This window comes from Pteropus medius, unplaced genomic scaffold, assembly GCF_902729225.1.
Source record: "Pteropus medius unplaced genomic scaffold, Ma_sr-lr_union100, whole genome shotgun sequence".
NCBI lineage: Eukaryota > Metazoa > Chordata > Mammalia > Chiroptera > Pteropodidae > Pteropus > Pteropus medius.
Window position 1 is genome coordinate 18,571,229 of NW_024344370.1, and position 15,589 is coordinate 18,586,817.

Here is a 15,589-nt window from a genome sequence, read left to right on the forward strand (position 1 = left end):
TAGTGACATCATTGTGTACAGTTTGTTTTGTAAAAAAAATTAGGGATCCTTGTATTTCAAAACTCTTTCTCTACAGATTTTACTTTCTGAGGTGGCAACTGTATTTCAACAAAATACCTGAGTGAGTAATGAGACATTCAGTCATCCTGTTAAGAAAATTGCCCTGTACAATGGTTACGTCCACGCAAGTAAAACATCTGGAGTAAAAGGCATTGTATATATCCAATAGCCAGAAGACAGACAGGCTGACTGAACTTTTCACAATTCAGGCTATATTTTTATTTTCTTGTGGAACAATTTCTGTCTACTGAGTGCATAATACATACTAAGAAACTCAATTTGCTTCTACTTGGAGTTTATTTCTGATATCTAGGCTGCTATTAATGTATTTATGTTGCCATTTAGGTTAACAGTCCTCAACCTCAATCCTCCGAATCCAGTCACATATATTTATACTCATGAATCCACACATGCTTCAACTGAAAGGACCTTCTTGCATCTACAAGAAATGGGCTACAACTATCTACCTATTAGTCCACCAATGTTAATACTCTAATGTTTACAGCATACTATTGCTCACTAAATTTATAATCTCATTGGGAAAACAGTTTATACTAAAGAAAATGGAAAAAGGGGGAGCATTTTTTATCATAAAAAAGAATAATCTGGTGATTCTCAATCCTAGCCACACATCAGAATGACCTGTAAGGCTTTTGATAATTATGACTGCCTAGGCCTTACTTCAGAACTTTATTTAGTAAATAAAGGAAAGCGAGTTTTAAGCCACAGGGAATCATTATAGGATCTAACCAACACATAGCTACCTCAAACTCAGACAACTCAAAAGGACTGAACTCTCTGGGTTTGGTCTGATTCTACTAGAAATGAGAAAATTTGACCAAAGTCAATCATTAGTTACAAATATTGTATTTCTTGGCATTATTATTCAGATATAGTCAGACTATCTGCCTATTTCTGTTTATAGGAGCCATCTCATGTATTGCTTCCATATTATGAAACCAGTGATGGCACATACCTTTAAAATCCACAACTGCTCTCAGCACAGGGGTTAGTAATGAAAATGCACCATTTTTCCTTCTCTATGACATTCTACAAAATTAGCCTGGAATTGGTTTGTTTTTAGAATGAGACATGCAATATTTTGCTTACAATGAGTTGGATATTGGCCCAACAAAGCATAAAGAAGATGTCTATACCTGTTATATTTTCTATTTAAGAGAAAAAGATAAAAAACAACTTATTTCCATTTTACAATGTACATAATATGGGTGTTCTGAAATTAAAACAAATGGAAGGGAAATAAATTGCAAAATGAATAAGAGAGCACATCATAGATGTGCTCTGTATCTATGTCCAAATGGTGACAAGCAAAAAGAGTTTGAGATCTCTTCTAAAGTTCACTGCGACTTCCTGGCTTTGATTACATAGCTTTTTCTTAAGTAAATATTAATTACAGAGTAAATATCTTTGTTGTCGAAAAGGTTATTTTCTAGTAATTTTCTAATCTATTTGTTTTAAAGTCTCATGCAAAAAGAACCATACTAAGAAAACTAGAAAATTATAAAGATAGATTTTTAAAAGACTTTCAAATACCATCAACAGATGAATTTTTCTTCCAACAAATATTGTTCCAATTTTTTCGTACAACAATAAGCATCTGACATCTAGGAAGATAATAAATAAGGATACATTATTGGGAGGGAGGAATCAGTCAGAAACATGACAATAAAATCATTTTAGCCTAAAATGTAATTTATGAAGAGATGTTATTTATAATCTGTACCATCCATATTGTCCAATATTGTCATTTACTCATTGATTCACGATACATTCTTCTATATATACATATCTGGAGTCTTATTAAATTTAAAAATGATAACTTTGGAGATTTATTTTAATACAGCTACTCAGGGAAGAATTAAAATCTGTATCATCAATCGACTATTCATGAGCATCTACTAGAGGTAAAGTCCAATGACAGGTGATCTAAATGAGGGACAATAGGAAGTATAAGACATGAATTCTGTCCTCAGAGTAAGATCTCAATATGAGAATAGATGGGTAAAGTTTCGATCTGAATTACTGGCTATACCCACTGACTGCCTTATGGATATGTGCTTGCATCATCTGGATGTGATATAAGCAGGGCATATTTCATTAGTGCACCTTCTCTGCAGCTTTGGATAATTATAATATGTAATTCGTAGTGAATAGTTATTATATACTAGGAAGTCTTCTAAATTATATATGTTGACTCATTTAATACTCTTAACGACATTATGAAGTATGTACTATTATTGGCACACACATTTTAAAGAGCAAAAAACTGTGGCTGAAGGGATATAAATGACTTTCCAAAGTTGTATAGCTATTATGTTGGAGAACTGAGATTAGAGCCCAGGCAATTAATCTAGGTCCAGCACATTAACTCATTATTCAATGATATCTCCAGAGACAAAGAATCTAAAGAATCCTAGAAAGTTAAAGCAGCAAGGGACCTTAGAATACAGTTAGTGCAAATCCTTCCCTTTTTACGTAGGGAAACTGAATCTCAAAGAGGTAAATAGCTTACCTATTTATAATCACACAGCTAGTTGGAGAGAAACCATGGTTGCAAACTGCGGTTGCTAATTTTGAGTCCATTGCTCTTTCCATAACAATTATCTGATGATTTAAACATTTCTTCCTCGCTTCATTTTTTCTATCTATGCTATTAAAAATGATGCATATCTATAATTATCTGAGTTGAATTTGATTGTGCACAAGCAAGAGTAAATGAAAACACTGAGATATAAAGTGTGATGTATACAGTGTGATAGATAACAGAAATATGGATAGAGACATAGATAAGATACATATATAGATATAACATATATACGACCTACCAAAACTCTGCAAATATATTATTATCCTCAATATACAGATGAGAGAGATTAGATAACTAGCCTATTAGATAACACAGCTAGTAACAAAATTCAAAACCAGGTTTGTTTGGCTCTAAATTCCTATGTTATTTGTATTATCTAAGTAATTGTTACAGTTTGAAAATATTTCACAACTTTTACCCTAAGGAAAAAGATTTTTTTGTGTTGTCCTTTTATAACAAAGATCATTATTTTTTTTTAATTTGTATGTGGTTCATAAGAATTGTTATAATAAGAGGTCAATTACTATTAAACATTTTAAAAGTATTTTTCACTAAAATGTAGTTATACAGGAGAGAAATTATTAAATCTAAACTCTCATCTACTATTTTCCAATATAGGTCTGTCATTTATTTAAAAAGTTGTTACATGCATGTTCTATGAAAGAGCTTTATTCCCTAAGAATTGAAATATCAAATTAAATAGATATTTAGTGCAAGTCTAGCTGGTGCAAAGTGCTCTGCAAGATCCTCTCACAACTTTAGGCCCATATTGCTAGTTCTGTGTGGGGCTTACTGATATCCCTATGCCCACCATAGTTCCTGGTATATAGAGCCTCATACAGAAATTTAGGTTGAGTTCAATTATAGATAAAGTCATATACCCAGTTCACGAAATCAAACAGGAAAGAGTATATAATATGCTGTTGCTAGAGCTGAAATGGCTATAGCCAGAGAAATTACATTTAAAGTGAGTCCAATTCTAATCAGCCCAAAGTAGAATAGAGTTTGTCTTTTTCTGTGAAAGTTGGAAAAATCTAAGTATTTATTGTTTAGCTAATCTTCATATTCTGATTGAAAAAGCCCAAAACAGATGCATCCTGATCTCAGTCCTTTTCATTTCCTTAAAAAATAATAGCATGTGTTGAAATTAGTTATCTATACATTCTGGGCCCTGCAGAGAAGAAATTAGAAAATCGAGTCCCACACTGCTCCTGAACAAACCCTTCCCGGTTTCTTCCATTTCAGAGGTCAGTTAAGGAAGGGCTTTTATTCCATTGTATAGTCCACTATTATGTTTGTTACTGTTGTTGGATGATTGAAAACAAGGAAAAGTATTGGCAGATTAACACTTACTATGTGTCAAGCATTACTCTAAGGTTCCCAACAACTTTATTTAATTCTCTAAATAATACCATGAGATGGGTACTATTAACCCTATGTTAAGAAGAGAAACTAAACCTCAGAGAGGATAACTTGCAGAAGGCTAGCCAGCAGATCCAAACTATAGCTCTCATTCATATGATTCTAAATCCACTATATCTTATGCATTTATTTCTTTTTTTGTTATTTAATTGATTGCATTAACTTTTTATTAAAATAATTGGGGTGACATTGGTTAATAAAATCAAATACATTTCAAGTGTATATAATTCAACAATATGTCATACATGTATTACATTGCATGTCCTACCACCCAAAGTTAGATTCCCTTTCATCACCAAATATTTGACCCCTTTTACCCTTATCTACATCCTCCCTTGCTACATTTCCTCTGGTAACCACCAATCCACTGTCCTGTCCATGGGTCTCTGTTTGTCATATTTGTTTGTTGCTTTCAGTTTTATAACCCATATATGAGTGAAATCATATGATTTTCTACTTTTTCTGTTTGACTTATTTTGTTTAGCATGATTATCTCAAGATCCATCCATATTGTTGCAAATGGTAGTATTTCATCTTTTCTAATAGTTGTGCAATATTCCACCGTATATATGTATCACATATTCTTTATCCAATCATCTATTGTAGGACACTATAATTGCTTCCATGTCCTGGCCACCATGAATAATGCTGCTATGAACATCAGTGTGCATATATCTTTTTGGATAAATGTTTTCAAGTCTTTGGGGTAAATACTCAGTAGAAGGATTCCTAGGTCACGTGGTGGATCCATTCTTAGTTTCTGAGAAATCTCTGTACTGTTTTCCACAGTGGTCATACCAACTTGCAGTCCTACTAGTAGCGTATGAGGGTTCGTTTTTCTCTGCATCCTCTCCAACATTTGTTATTACTTGTCTTGTTGTAATAGCTATTCTAACAGATGTGAGATGGTATCTTATTGTGGTTTTGATTTGCATTTCTCTAAAGGCTAGCGATGTTGAACATCTTTTCATATGTGTGTTAGCCATTTGTATGTCTTCTTGGGAGAAGTGTCTGCTCAGGTCCAGAAACAATGGAGACACTGAGATACCAGAAAACGAAAGATAAAATAGCTATAGGAAAATCTCACATTTCAATAATCACCTTAAATGTACTTGGACTGCATTTATTTCTTAACCTAGTGTAAGACAAATAACTTTCCTTCCTTAATTTCTAATAAATAGAAGAGCATCTCCTCAGAGTAGAAAAAACAAATGCAACCATAACAGAAAAGAAAAAGCAGGAAGCTGAAAGAGGGAATTGTAGATGTTCATCTCATTTGGGGCTTGAAACATCTTGTATCTCCATGATTCACCAATCTTGGATAAAAGTAAATCAGATACGGGGAGCTAGGACTTCACACTAAGAGTAATTTTTAAGTTACATGACAGGAACCAAATAAATGAACTATAAATTTCAAACCAGTAAGCCTAGTGCAAACAAAAGAAATAAGGAAATGATTAAACAACAAGGGCTGTGACAAAAGAAAACTATGGAAAAGTATAGCTGGTTCAGAGAAAGGAGTCGGTGAAGACTTTATGGAGGAGAGAAGCCCTTAGCCAGGCCTCAATGTTAGATGCAACCTGGGCAGGAATAAGATGCACCATAGACAGACATATTCCAAACTAAATCATGGAGATTGGAATGAAAATGTCTTGTAGCCAGAGAGGAGACAGGCCTGCCAAGTAAAAATGAAGGTATGATGGGAACAGTAGAATAAAATAATAATAATAAATTGCATAGGGCTTATCAAGTGCCAGGCACACTTCCGAGTGCTTTATATTAAGTCGCCTCATTCTGGCAAAAATACTGAACTTAGACATAGATAAATTATCTGCCTAAGGTTTCACACAGGTAGTGGCAGAGCTGGGATTCAGAACTTATGAAGTATGATTCCAGAGTTAGTGCAACTAACTACTATAATCATACATTAGAAGAAAACATATTCAAGTGAAGAGGTATAAGTAGAAATTTTTCAGTAATCAAAAATTAAGTTTTTCAATGAAAATTAAGAGAAAGCAAACGTATAACAAAAACAGGTTAAGAACTACACAGAATCCATAACTGGTCCAGATTTTTAAAATATTTATTATTATGGGCAATGCAATTTACTATAAACTATAAATAAGTTGAAATATATTTTAAAATAATTAACAGCATTTACAGCACACTTTAAGTGGCTCTATTAAATTTATATCCTTTTAATTCATTATGTGGTCACACAGATAAATGGAAAAACAGCTCATAAATTTCAAAGATTTTAATTAGCCTCTTTTTAACCCTAATCTTCATGTTAAATAAAGTTTGAAATACTATCACCAAACAGAGGTTAAATCTATACACACAGCTACATCTGTGTACACTACCTATTTAAGAGCAAAGAGGGTAAAAAGTTCTATCTCTATCAACTTTATTTTAGCTATTTTAAGGTATTAATATGTAGACAGCCATATGCACTATTAATATCCTAACAATCTGTACTAAGAAATATCATCCGCAATTATTGTTCAATTTGGCATATTGGAATATATGTTAGAATCTAAAATGTGTTTTAGAATTACATTTAAGGTTTAAGACATTAACTTTCAAACCACATGTATTCTCCTATATCTATCTATCATATATAACAAACTGCAACCATTGTAATATAATAGTGTTTTTATAATTAAAGATAAATGTCTTTCTTCTTTAAATACTGTGATTTTTCTATCAAAAAATGACCACTTAGCAAAATGTGAATAATATTTGTAAAATTATGATTTAAACCTTCCCCTGCTTCTAACTAAAGATAGCAGCCAAAAAACTGAATAAGTCAGGGTGCCTTTGAAGATATTTAATTAAAATCTAATCCCACATTCTTAAAAGCTCACATAAATTAAGCTGTCATTCAGGAGATTTATGTATTCACATTTGCATATTATATACAATTCATCAATTACTCATGTTTGAAAGCAATGCCTTTCCCAGGGTGCTGAATTGCCAACAGTGCCAACAGGCACATGCAATCCACAAAACTGTACCCACTGGTACCTTGGAAAAAGCTACTTCCATATGCTCCTCTGTTTGCACATCCACAGAACCCCAAGCACGCTTAGAAAACTATAACTATAACTATAACTATAATGGATTCTATTCAGATAAATTTGTTTGATAGAGATGAACATTTTATTTCTTCTTGGTGCAACTGTATAGTGGTGGCAATCAACAGTCCTTCTTCCACTCATGGCAAGTTTGTAAATTACAGTAAAGATACAGAATCATTTCTGAGTTTCAGCATAGCCAGACAAAGCAGGTAAGCTAAAAATATTTCCTTTATGTTGATAGAAGGCAGCCATTTATTTCACATGGCATATTTGAGTAAAGCAAAACAAAAAGTAAAAAATAAATACCTGTGTGTGTATTTACATACATAATATGTATATACACATATATACAGAGACACACAGAGAGAAAAAGAGGTGAAAATATCAAAGTGTGCACTGCTCATTTAGAATACTTGAAAGCTTTAGATGTGGCAAAAATAAGATGCCCACAAATTTTCCAGACAGCATTTTTTCCTAAAGACTATTTCTGGGGAAAAAAAAAGGAAGTCTTTAACAATGCCATGTCTATAAACAGATGCAAAGACACGTTTTGCTCATGAGCTATAAGCTGTTACAAGATAACTTCATTTGTTATACATACTGAGAAAAAGAGGTCGCTCCAGTCTTCTCAAAGGGAAAACACTATGCTTATAAGGCACCACATATAACAAAAAGGAAGAAGCAATCCAAATGACATAATAAAGTAAGATATTTCCAGCAGAGATCAACAACAGTCACAATATTTTTCATGGGTCTGTATCTTAATGTTCAATATACTTTTAGAATTGCAAAACAACGACTGGCTATAAAAAGTGATGCTTCTTGAAGCAGGAACATTTCTCCTTTCGTTCACAATCCCTTCCCTTATCTTTCTAAAATTTGTCACCAATTCCTTTACCATTCAGACAGCTGGAAATTTTAAATGATCTTCTCTCACTTATTTTATATAAATCATAAGCCTGTATATTTTTGTGAGTGTATACTGCAGCAAATGACTCATAAAAATTCAACTCCATATGGATGTTTTTCTTACCCCACTATGTACAAGGCATTGTGTTCGATGTTGCAGGGAGTAGGAAGATGAATTATAAATGGCCAGAGCTCACATTCTAATAAGAAAGATATAAATGTATACTAATGACTAAAATACTGACATAAACTATGCATGTGGACAACAAAAGAAAGAAATATCCATCTTGAGGAAATCAAAAGAGATGGCATTTGATCTGGCTTTTTAAAGATGAGTAGGATATCTATGAAGACAGTTTCACACATGCACATGCCTTGTAGAGGGGCCATGCTAATCTTTCTCTGTATTATTCCAATGTTAGTACATGTGTTATTATTAAAAAAAATGCTTAATAAAAACAACTTGAGAATCTAGCTAGTATTCAAAGCAGAAAAAAAGACTAATAAGAATATGTGAGATAAATACTCTATTTTCTAGATACCTACTATATTCCATGGTGCATACCAATGATTTACTAGAAACTATGATTTGACATATATCAAATATTGACCATTAGTCAATCTTAAAGTTTATCGCCATTGGGTATTAGCTTGTTGCTGAACATTAGCTGAAATATAAAAATAGCAATAATAGTGCATTCATTCTATCAGAAAATACTATCTGCCTTTTATTCCTATCATCCTTTTTAAATTGCAAAATCCTGATTTCCTCTCAATAGGTAATAGTAATAGATATGCATTACTTCTATCACATAAATTTAATGTAAAACATTCTTATAAGAGGTAGTATTTTTACTATCTGGAATAGGGGTAAATAGTGCTATAGAACAAAATATTAAGTGTGTGCATGTGTAATGTCACTCTCATTGGCTATAATTTAACCCTGAGAAAAAGTGTTTGAGTTTGGTCCCGAACAAAAGAAGCTCTCATGGGATATCAAGTTCATTTAACAATGTTAGCAAAAATATTGATATTCAATGTGTCCAATGCCCCAGTATACAGTGTTAGATTTTGAAGCTTTCCTCAAATCCTCCACCTCTAAAACCTATTTAACCTACATGAGTTATAATTGTGATTGAGAAGCTAACTGTATTTGTAGTATAGTCAAAAAGTCTATATGGATAGATTTTTAGAATAATTATTCATTGTAATAATTCAGCTAATTAAATAATGTCTGAAATAGCTTATTTTAAATAATGCAATATAATGGAGATATGTAAAACCTAAGGTTACTATATCTGGACAGTCAGTGATCATTTATCACTATATAATTTTTGCCTTTATTACTTAAATCATAACTGCTATTTACAACTAAAAGTTGTGTTACTATGATATCTTTCCCTAAATGAAGAGTAACATACCATGCCTGCCAACCTTCTCTCTTTGAGACAGACATAATTCTCCCCTCTCAAGAAAAAAAAAAAAGTGTTAAACACTACACTTCCCATAACGTTTCTTTTTTCCAGAGGCACACAACACTAATATTGAATAATGTCTTAATGAATGATTAGAAAACAGTTCTTCATTTCTTATGCTTAGTGTGGTAAATTTCTAATTCCATAAAGGGAAGAAAATGTTTCCTAGGTGAAAAATCATAGCAGAATTCAAATCAAGGGGAATTCAAGTTTGTTAATAAATAAAACTGCTCTAAATATAAATAAAAAGACTGTCATTTTATCAGATATAGATCAATCTATTCTGTTACTTATTATTCTAAACATTAATTAAAACTAACTAATGAATTAAAAGTTATTGTAAGCCAGAAGTAAAAAGGAAAAAATGTGTCTCAAACATTCACCCTAAATAAAATATTAAGGTGGCAAAACTCACAATGTTTTCCATGTTCTAAGTTTATTTTCAAACATCTTAAAGATATGAATAATATAAAAATATTTTATGCTAGGAATGTGTGAACTGAATGAACATTTTTATATACTGGTATTGTTCTAGTTCAATAGTTATAGAAAATCTATATATTCAATCCCAGTTCTAATGGCATCATTGGGTTAAAAAATCTTTAGCTAAGCTTGTGATTTAGTAAAAATAATGATAATAATTTGGAGGGTTGTATCCAAAAATTTGTAAGGCTTATGACTTTTTACATAATAATTTGGTTGAGTTCAAATCTTTATTTTAGATAATAGTAAAGGGTTAGGCCAATGACTAAATTATAGCACCATACAAAAATATATTCTGACATAAAATGTGTATTTTAAATTAAGCATAACATCCTTCTACACTGTATTAATCGTCATTTTATTTCCTCTTTATATTTATATCTAAGAAAACTGTTCTAAAATTAACTTATGCAATAAATATACAATATGATCTTTGTCTTCAAGAATCTGATGGCATTATTATATTAAATATGACTGGCTGTGCAAATTCTGTTATGTGGGCATCACCTAACAAGAAAGATAAATGCTCTGTCCATTGTGAATTTCTATTATATGTTATTAAGGTAAGGAGATCATTGAAAATGACAAGAGGTATGTCTATCAAAATATAGAGAGTAAATGTGCTTAAATACATAGATTGTTAATCCATAGTGTTCTAAAAGAAGCACAACAAGCAGAGTATTTTCTAAATTATAACTTTAAGAAAGGTCATAATTCTTGCCCCAGGCACACTTAAATATGAAGACTTTTTACTACTTTTTGTAACAGTTGCATTGTAAAAACCCATCAATTTTGCTGTCCAAAACCCTGTTTCAATCAAAATAAAATTAACAGTGCCGTAGCAGAATATCAATGAAATCTCTGACTTACTGAGAGCATCTGTCACTGTAGAAAGAGACAGAGTTTAGGTAGAAAACATATATTGTTAAGTACTCATTCTCACAGTTGGATATTAAGGCAATAACAATCTCAATCCACTCAATTTAATATGGCAAATATTTATTTAATTTATTAATATTGTCTATTCATTAGCATTCACTATAAATCTAATAGAATTTGGAAACTTTACACGCAAACACACTCATACATGCAAACGATATGTATACACACTTCTCAATATCAGCAGAGCCTAGTAGAATGCATGGCACATGGTAAACTCTTTATTTTATTTTATTATTAGTTTCAAACATACAATACATTGGTTAGACATTCATATAGTTAATAAAATGATCCCCCTAATTGTTCTTTCTCTCCTCTAGCTCTCCTCCTAGCCATTACATTAATGTTAATTGCATTCTCTATCCTCTTCTCCTTATCCCCATTACCATCTATTTACTACTGATTTGTACTTCTTTAACTCTTCACCCCATTCTCTCAGCCCCCTAACTCCCTTCCCCTCTGGCCGTCACCAGATTAGCCTCTATATTTGTGAGTCTGTTTTTGATTAGTTTGTTCTTTTGTTCCTTAGATTCCGCATATAAGTGAAATCATATGGTATCTACCTTTCTCTGTCTGACTTATTTCACTCAGCATAATAACCTCTAGGTCCATCCATGTTGTTGCAAATGGTAGGATTTCATTTTTTTAATGGCTGAGTAATATTCCATTGTATATATGAACTATAACTTCTTTATTCAGTCAACTGTTGATAGGCATTTAGGTTGCTTCCATATACTGGCTATTGTAAACTGTGCTGCCATGAACATAGGGGTGCATAGATCTCTATGAATTATCGTTTTGGTTTTCCTTGGATAAATACCCAGAAATACAATTGCTGTCTCAAAAGATATATCAATTTTTAATTTTTTGAGAAACCTCCATACTGTTTTCCACAGTGGCTGTTTTTTATTGAATGACTTGATTATTTATTCCACTTCAATTTTCTATAGGCAATGCCCTAAAAATTTATTGTCATATCCCCTTTACCAATAATGTTATCTTTGTAAGGCCCCTTGGGAACTGGGGGTTAAAATGGAGGACATTAAAATAGGTCTTCTTCCAACTGCTGGTCCTTATAACTTTGTTCTTACTCTGTTCTTCCAAAATCACTAAATAAGCTAAATAAAGAGGCAAGTCTTTAATTTCTAACATATTAGACAGCATTACATTATAATTGTTTTTCTTTTATGTTTTGTTGGACTTCGTATATAAGCCTTTCACATGCTGAGAAGATGTACTCTCTGACATCTAAAGAAATGATATATTCAACAAAAGTTTAATACATAAGTTTATAAAGAACTCATACAACCTAACACCAAAAAAACCTAACTATCCAATTAAAAACTGGGCAGAGGACCTGAATGGACATTTCTCCAAAGAGAACATACAGATGGCCAATAGACATAATGAAAACATGCTCGACATCAGTAATCACCAGGGAAACACAAATTAAAGCCACAATGAGCTATCACATCACACTTGTCAGAATGGCCATCATCAATAAATCAAAGAACAAGTCTTGGCGAGAATATGGAGAAAAGGGAACCCTCAGGCACAGCTGGTGGGATTGTAAATTGGTACAGCCACTATGGAAAACATGGAGGTTACTCAAAATATTAAAAATAGAACTACCTTATTACTCAGAAATTCCACTTCTGGGTATTTCTCTGAAGAAACCTAAAAATTTGTAGTTGATAGATGGTCAAGGGGATGGGGAGCACGGCATAGGGAATGCAGTTAGCATTAATATGTTGTCTAGGTGTAGGGCCAGGAGAGGGAGGGAGCAATTGGGAGGATCGTTTTATGAACTATGTAGATGTCTAACCAATGTGCTGTATATTTGAAACTAATTTAAATGAATAAAGTTTAAAAAGAAACCTAAAACATCAATTTGAAAAAAATATATGCACCTGTATATTCATTGCAGCATTACTTACAGTAGTCAAGATATGGAAGCAACTTAAGTGTCCATCAATAGACAACTGGATAAAGAAGAGGTGGTATATATATAATAGAATATTACTCAGCCATATTAAAAGAATGGAATCTTACCATTCGTGACATCATAGATGGACCTTCTAGGTCCATCCTAGAAGGTCCATCTATCATGCAATAAGTCAGATAAGTTAGTGCAATAAGTTAGTGCAATAAGTCAGACAGAGAAAGGCAAATGCCATATAATCTCACTTATATGTGGAATCTAAAAACAAAAAACAAAACAAAATAAATGAACAAACAACAAAAAACAGACTCACTGATGCAGAAAACAAGCTGATGTTTGCCAGATGGGAGGAGGGTTGTGGGGACGGAGTGAGAAAGGTAAAGAGATTAAGTACAAATTGGTAGTTACAAAATAGTCACAGAGATTTAAAGTGAAGCATAGGGAATATAGTCAAAAATATGGTAATAACTATATATAGTGTCAGGTGGGTAATAGACTAGTCAGGGGAATCACTTCCTAAACTTTATAAATGTCTAAACAGTATGCCATACACCTGAAACCAATATAAAAAAAATGTTGAATGCCAATTGTAATTAAATTTTTTTTAAAAGGGGAGAGAAGGTGAAGAGAAATAAGGTTCAAATACACAGGTATAAAACAAGTAAGTCATGGGGGTATAATGTACAGCATAGGAATACAGCCAATAATATTGTAAAAGCATTGTATGGTGTCAGGTGATTGCTGGATTTATTATGATATCAATTGGGATTTATTCTTAGGATGCAAGTTTGGTTCAATGTCCACAAATCAATTAACGTAACTGCATAAGCAAAATGAAGGATAAAAATCATATGATCATATCAATAGATGCAGAAAATGTGCTCCACAAAATCCAGTATCCATTTATGATAAAAACTCTCAGCAAAGTGGAAATAGAGAAAACATACCTCAACATACTAAAGGTGATATATGACAAAACCACAGCTAACATCATACTCAATGAAGAAAAGCTAAAAGTGTTCTCCCTAAGATCAGGAAGAAGACAAGGATGTTCACTTTCACCACTTTTATTCAACATAGTATCAGAAGTCCTAACCACAGCAATCAGACAAGAAAGAGAAATAAAAGGCATCTAAATTGGAAAGAAAGAAGTAAAACCGTTATTATTTGCAGATGACATAATACTATATAGAGAGAACACACCTTTCATTCTTAGCAGAAGTGGAATTTGCTAATCACTTCTGGTTGCTGATAACAAGAAACAATAAGATACTTAGGTAAAAAGAAGAGTACAGCATCATTTTTTCTCGCAACATGATTTTACCCTTAGAATATTTTCTAAATTACAAAATTAAGTATTCGAAGCCAGTTCCCCCAACATGTAAAAAATAACATATGACAACAGCTGTGTGAGCTTTAAAAAGGCTCACCAACCATATTCTATCACTATTAGATACCTCTCCCACTTCTACCATCCAAAAATTTATCCATGTAGCCTACTACCTTCATCTGCAATGTTAGATTTACATTTATATTGTAAAACTTTGAGTAACCACATAGTCTTGAACTCCTCCAAAATTGGCAAAATAAAATGAATTTCTCAAGGTCTTTATGGTTAACATCAGGGTTATGGTATAGGAAATTAATGATATATATGAAAGCAAGTACATTATCTCATATTTGTATTTTATTATACAGAGAGTCTCAACTGCAAAACTCTTCAGATCATCCATTTTGAAAAAACTTGAAAAAACATATCTAAAGCACACCTTCTAGTCATATTAAAAGAGGGAAACTCTTTCTGAGGTAATAAATACTTCAAACCATCTTTTAAAAACCAATAGGAACCAAGTAAGGGCATGGAAGTTGTAAGGCATTAACTTGATATTTCATAATATTATGTACACATCTCTTCCAGATTATCAAAATTATGGACAATTTCATTGGATCTTGTGCCCCTTACTTCAAAGGGCCTGTAGGTATCTGTCATACGCTATGATATCTGGATATGAACTCCAATATTTAGGAATGTCACACGTTTAAAACCGAAACATGACCTGATGGACATCCCAGTCTCCTTTCAAAACTGAGCTGCTGGGAACATGTAAGTATCTCAAGCAGTATCAAGATAGAAGGTTTGCAAAGGAGGCAAATATAGCTCACTCTTTTTTGAACATGGATACCCATGCAAATATCTCTCATTACTCCTTTTCTTGAAAGAATAGAATAGTTCCAAGTATACGAAAATCCCCATTTGTGGATTTTGATTTAGTGGAACTTTATGACATTATCAAATATTTTGTTCTCTCTCTCTCTCTCTCTCTCTCTCTCTCTCTCTCGCTCTCTCTCTCTAAATTTAAAGTTGTACAATAATTCAAGTTTTATATTTTTCACTACAGTAAAAAATCAGATATTGTCATGGAAAACCCCTGAGAAAAACAACCTAAATTCTTTCTTACAGAGAACAGCAATATAAATTTATAAAAATTATTTAGTTTTGAATTCTATTTGTAGAAATTTAGAAGTCAAGAAAAAGTGTAATATTGAGTTCAGTTCTGTTTTCTTCTTAATAATATACATTTATTTTTAAGAGACTTTGACTTCCAGGCATTTTTATTCATTGTAAGCCATCTTATTCTTAGCAGCCAAAAGCTATTCATCCTTCTATGGC

General features: G+C 32.3%; 1 protein-coding gene and 1 pseudogene across 1 annotated transcript in view; both read right to left on the minus strand.

The window, feature by feature from the left end:
* DACH2 (dachshund family transcription factor 2) overlaps positions 1–15,589 on the minus strand; it is a 683,066-nt gene that overhangs the window by 416,262 nt on the left and 251,215 nt on the right. The gene's annotated exons all lie outside the window — the stretch shown is intronic.
* Positions 8,422–8,522, minus strand: LOC120608432 (uncharacterized; annotated as a pseudogene).